We start from the raw sequence: 6,000 nt of genomic DNA, 5'->3' as shown, positions 1-6,000 counted from the left end.
TCAGCCCTTTCACATGGCAGATGAGGAGACAGGTGAGGGGCTTACACAAGGTCACCCAGCAACAGTCAGGTACCTGGACTTTGGGCCCAGTGCTTGTAGCCCTATGTCACCTCCCCATTTCACTACCCAATGATGGGGAGACAGTGAACCCCTCCCTACTCACCCTCTAGGGACCCCCAGGGAAGCAGGTGCAGAACTTGGAGCCCATTGGCTGAGCAGAGGCTCCCATGAAACACAAATGGCAGTCATGCAAGTGCCAGTGATAGGAACCAGAGGCTGGCAGGGCCCCTGAGGGGATTTGCTCTCCCATCTCCCCTTCTGGAGCTTGAGGAGACCTCCAGCTGGTGACCCAAGGGCAGGTCAGGGCCCACTGCTGGCCAAGCTCAGAGGGGCAGGCCAAGGGAGTCTTGTTGTTTGAATAAACTTTCCATCTTCAGTCTGCAGAAAGCATCTCCATGCCGAGGGTCCTCGGCATTCCAGCCTGGGATTGGGTTTCCTTCTGGCCCAGCTGCAAGCACATGGGTGAATTTTCATATTGGCTCATCTTCCCCCTCCCTTTCTTCACTTCTCTCCCTCTGTCTCTTCCTGCCTGGCATATAGAAGACAGAATCCCTCCCCCACCTCACTTGCTGGCAGGACCCTGGGAGCTGGAAGCTGCAGGCAGCAGTGTATGTGGTGGGTGGGCAGATGGGTGATGGTTAGGCAGGGAGGGGTCTGGGGTTCTGAGGCAGCTTGGGAAGAAGTCTGGCTTGGACTTAGTGAAAAGGACATTGGCATTAGAGGGCATTTGGCTAATGAAATGTGTGGGGCTTGAGTTTCTGTGTTTTGCCCGTTTCCATCAGGGTAGGGCCACAGTACTGGCACAACTAATAACTATTAGTTATTAGTTCTTACTAGAACAGCAGCTGGCATTTACTGGGCTCTTACCGTTGGTCAGGCAGGGTGCCAAGTGTTTCTCACACATCATCTTATTTAGTACTCACAACAGCCCTTTCAGGTGGGTACTATTTTTATACCCATTTTATGGCTAAAGAAACTGAGACTCAGCAAGGTCATGGTCAGTGGCAGGGCTGGGTCTGTCTGGCTCCAAAATTTGTGTTTTCACTGCTAACCTCCCTCCGGGGATGCAATCCTCTCCACACCTCCTTGCCAACTGGCATCCAGCCAATGTTTGGGGGGTGGCTGGCTGGTGCTCTTGACTTAGTGCCTTGGTATTATCAGCACCCTGCTCTAACCAAGTGAGCTAGCCAGCCCCTCTCTGTCTTGAGAACAGGCTCCAGTTTGGCCTGGGCTTGGCTATGGCTGGGCTTCCCCAGCATCTGTTTTCCCAGGGAATAATCGAACTCTTAGGATTTGGGGAGAGGAGCAAAGTCCCCCTCCCTTTGCCTTAGCAGCCCCTACCTGGTACTCAGCCCTCTACAGCTTCATTCATCACCTACTAAGCAAGTCTGAGGCATAGTGTTGAAACCCTGCAGGTATTTTCATTAGCATTAATCTGGATGTCTTAGTTAATGCAATAAGACAAGAAAAAGAAACAGAGAGAGAAATACAAGACACCAGGAGAGCCCTCGAGGGGTTCAGGGCACGTGGTCAACAAAGAACTTTCCCATCTAGTCTCTCCCTTTAGACTTATCTGGCCCAGGAGGCTACCTATGGGGAGCAGAGGCTTGGAGAGACAAGGAGCTTGCCTAGGGCCACAGCTGAGTTGGTGACAGAGCTGAGTAGGGACTCAGGGGCCCTTGATTTTCCAGCTGGTGCCATCTCTGGTGATTGACGCAGCGGCTGAGGGAGAGAAGTGCGAGACTGGAGCCTCCACCACCCATGGTGCAGTGGAGCAGAGGGTCTGTGGTCGGCCAAGGCTTGGTGGCGTGCGGTTAGTTTGGGTGTTTGCTTCACTGATGTTTCTCTTTCTACTTCCTCTTTCTAATTAATTAACCTCTGAGGGACAAGAACCCAGAAAGATCGGACCCCAAAAGTGTCACCTTTCCATCCCTTGACTATCTTCCTAGGGGACCGGGTAGCTGCTGTTCCAGTTGCCCTTTGCTGGTCTCCATTTTGTGGCATGAAACACATCACAGAAAACTGCTTTAGCACTTGTGAGAGATCTCACTGTCCACCCTGATCACTCATTCCTGGTCACCAACCCTCAGACAGAGGGAACTCCTTCCAGTTCTTTAGTCAGTACCATTGATAATACAAGGCCTCGTTTGTTGAGGCTCTGTGGATTCACCCATTTCATCGAACCCTTATGACAACCCGACAGGGTTGGTACTGCTGCTTCTCCCATTTTACAACTCAGGAAACTGAGGTTCAGAGATAATTAAGCCACATGCTCAAATTAAGCTGCAGCCAGCGAGTGATGGAGTTAGTATTTGAACTGAGATTTGATTCCAGAACCTTGAACACTACACTGCTCAGGGAAAGTGCCCTTCTTGGCAGAGGACATACAGATAAATACTGTATTTTATGGAATGGATTAATGCTTTATTGCATGTCCAAATCTTTGCCTTTCCTGGCCCTTCTGCTTGGCATGCTCTCCCTTCCCAGCTTCCTCCTTCACCTGGCTAGCACCTCTTCATATCGCAGGTTCCGCCTCCCTCTGGAAGTCTTCCCTGATTGCAACTGGGCCAGTCACCTTCCTCTAGGCTTCATGTGCTTCTCGCTCCCAGTCTGGGCACTTACCCATTGTAGTTTTTTGTTGACAGTCTGTCTCCTTTGTTAGCATGGTGTCCCCTTGATGGCAGAGGCTGGGTTTGTCTTGCTGTCTCCTGAGTATCTTGTCCCCTGTGGTTGCTGAATGAATGAATGAATGAACATGAAACTTTTCCTGGCCAGGGGAAACTTGGTGGTGGGTTCTCAAACGGGCCTAAGACAGGGGTCCAGGCCCGTGGTGGGTACCTGCCAATGCGCGTGTGCTGTGGGCAGAGTGCCCACGGTCCCCAGTCCAGCTCTGTGCTCTGAACTTGGGCTGAGAGAAGGATATCGGGGGACTGTAGCATGGGGGCGCCCTCCTGTGGTCTGGGGCAGTTTCGACTGGTAGCCAGGCCCCATGTTATAAGGACCCAGGCTCCAGTGGGGGTGTGAGGGTGACGAAGGAATGGAGGCACAGGATGTCAGTGAGAAAAAGTCCACAGCAGTGAGGGGGTGGAGCGTAGGGTTTCTAAAACTGCTGTCATAGGTCAGCCACCTGCTGTGTGCCCAGCAAGTACCTCCAATCCTGACGACAACAACAGCCGTCTAATTATGCCCAATGCACAGAGCAGAAAGTTGAGGCTCAGAGTAGATACCACTGGACCACAAAACTGGGGGGCATTGAGCAGAGGGTTGGGGAGGATGTACAGTGTGAGGTAGTCGGGCCTCTTGGGGCATCTTGTGGTTTGGAGGGGAGGTCCTCCAAGCTGCCTTGGACCCCTTTTTCATGGCTTCTTGGTTTGGGGTGTGGCTGTGGCAGGGGACGGTGCAGGAAGGAGCCTTGGGAGCCCACCTGCAGCATGCTGCTGAGCACTGCCTGGGGTGTGGGCCTGGCATTGCCCCCAGGGCAGGCCAGGGTGGGTGAGGGTGGGCTGGCCTGCCCTGGGTGGGTGATGCTGCCGGGGGGCCTTGGCACCGCTGTTCCACCCTGCCCAGCTTGGTCTGTGTTCCCAGAGAGCAGGGCTGCCTGGGCCCTGGGCTCCCAGAACAAGCCGCCAACTGTAGGCCGTGGGCCCAGGAGCGCCAGGCGGGCAGGGCGGGATGAGAGGGCTTTTGTTTCTCTCTGTTTGTGTCAAGATGGGAATCGACTTCCTCCCATGGAGGCGGCCTCGAGGTGTAAAGGAAAGGGCAGCCCCAGGGGCGGGTCCCCAGTCTGCCTTTTTCCTGGCATTTCCCTGGGCTGCCCCCTACGTGCCCGCCCTTCCCTGTCCTGGTCATAGCTGAGCCCTGGTTAAACATTTGCTAACATGGAGCCTTTTAAAGGCAGCTTTGTGAGAAATCCTGGCTGACTTCTCCTGGCTCCACCAGCTCGCCCCCAACCTGCCTTCCTGCTGAGGTGACCCAGCCAGCCTTGGCCTCCACACATCCTTCCCTGACACACAGTGGCCGCCCAGGTGGCCATTTTGGCATCTGACACTGGGTGACCTTCTGCTCAGGGGTCTGTCACTCAGCACTTGTTTATTGAGCAACCCACCTGGGCCAGGCAGGAGCTGGGTGCTGAGGAGACAGCAGGGAACAGGTCTGGGTCTGTGGGGAGCCGTGGTTGAGGAAGCCATTCCCAAAGGCTGTGGTAGCTGTGCTTGAGAAGAGCGCCAAGGAGAGGGCAGGGTGTGGTGGCAGGGGGACCTGGACCTGGGGGACAGTTCCTGAGGAGGTGGCATTTGAGCCAGGGAGGAGGAGGAGAAGTTTGCCAGGTAGAAGGTGTAGACCCTGGGAGAACATTCCAGATCAGAGACCCCAAAACTGGAGGCCAGATTTTCTCCTCTGGGTACAAAAGTCCCACTGACTTCTTTCTCCCCAAGCTGATATCAGAGGTGCTGGGCCACTAACAGGTGTTGGGACCTCAGGCAGCTTCTTCCCCATTCCCCTAGCCTCGGTTTCCCCATCTGTCCAAAGGCAAGCTTGGACTTGATCTCAGAGGGCATTCCCAGTTCTAGTGGTCTGTTATCAGCATATGAGGTTGGCTCATTAATGAGAGAACATGCCAGGGCAGGGATTCTACTGTTGACAAAGGTTAAGAAAACAGCCATGTGTCTATACAGTTCACCTGGCCCTTTAACTGTTGCTAACAACAGAAGCCAACAAAAGCCAATGTCTCCTGAGGCCCCCCAGCCACTGCGTGAGGTGGGGGATGGGGGGGGAACTATGACATTATACCCATTTTACAGATGAGGAGACTGAGCCTCAGAGATACCTTTCTGAGCTCAGGGTTTGCTTCTTGTTTTGAGTTTGGCTCCGAAACATACCTGCCTTTGTGAGAAGCCCACCCTCATCCACCAAGGCCAGTTCTGAGCTAGGTGCCAAGGATACAGATGTGAACGTGATGAACCTGGGTAGCTGCCAGTAGAGTGAGGAATATCCCAGCAGAGAATCAATAAATATATCCCAACTTTTTCTCCCTTTTGGCACAGTTCTAGGTGCTGGGATAGAGCAGTAAACAAAAGTAGACTTTGGTTTACATCCCAGTTTTGCTCTTACCCGTGTGATGTTGGGCAAGTCACTTAGCCTCTCTGAGCCTCAGCTTCCTCATCCATAGAGTGAGTTTAATAGTCCATCCCCGTGAGGGTTAAATGAAATAATGTTGGCAATAATTGTTAACATATACTGGGAGCTGCCTCTGTGCCTGGCACTGGCCTAACTGTAACATGCATTAGCTCATGCTGCAATTATTATTATAATTACATGCAAATGGAGAACGGCAGAGCATGGTGATGGAGTTGATGTGTGAGCAGGGCCTTGAGTCTGGCTAAGATTTTGAACGGTGGAAATGAGGGGAAGGGTGCTCTAGCCAGGGGCACGGCATAGTTGAAAGCAGGGCGTTAGGACATGGCCAGGATAGGGGGATGGGAAGGGAGACAGGGTCGAGATCATGGATCTTAGATTTGATTCAGTGCGACCTGTTTGGAACTGTCATGTGCCAGGTGCCATGCCAGGTGCTGAGACTGTGGTGATGGGTGAGTGCACGGTCTGCTGGGCCTATTGGAGTCCAGCAAAATCCCTTACACAGTGCTCCTCATGATGATCTTCTGGATGTTTCCACGGCTCTTGGAGTCTAGGTTCAACCAGCCTGAGTTCAAAACCTAGCTGGGATTCCAGCTCCTCTGCTGGACAGGTGACTGACCTTGGACATGTTCTTGGACCTCAGAGCCTCAGTTTCCTTGATGGGGGGGTGATACTGGTACCACCTCCGGGGGCTGTTGTCAGGGCTGAATGTCAAACTGCAGTAAATTTCCCCCAGAGTGCCTGGTCCGTGGGGCAGGAGTGAGGTGTCTCCAGCCCCCATGGTGCCCTCTAGCTGTGCCATGATAG

The sequence above is a fragment of the Galeopterus variegatus genome, unplaced genomic scaffold (assembly GCF_000696425.1).
Source record: "Galeopterus variegatus unplaced genomic scaffold, G_variegatus-3.0.2 Scaffold638, whole genome shotgun sequence".
NCBI classification, from domain to species: Eukaryota; Metazoa; Chordata; class Mammalia; order Dermoptera; family Cynocephalidae; genus Galeopterus; species Galeopterus variegatus.
Note: the sequence above shows the minus strand (reverse complement) of the source record.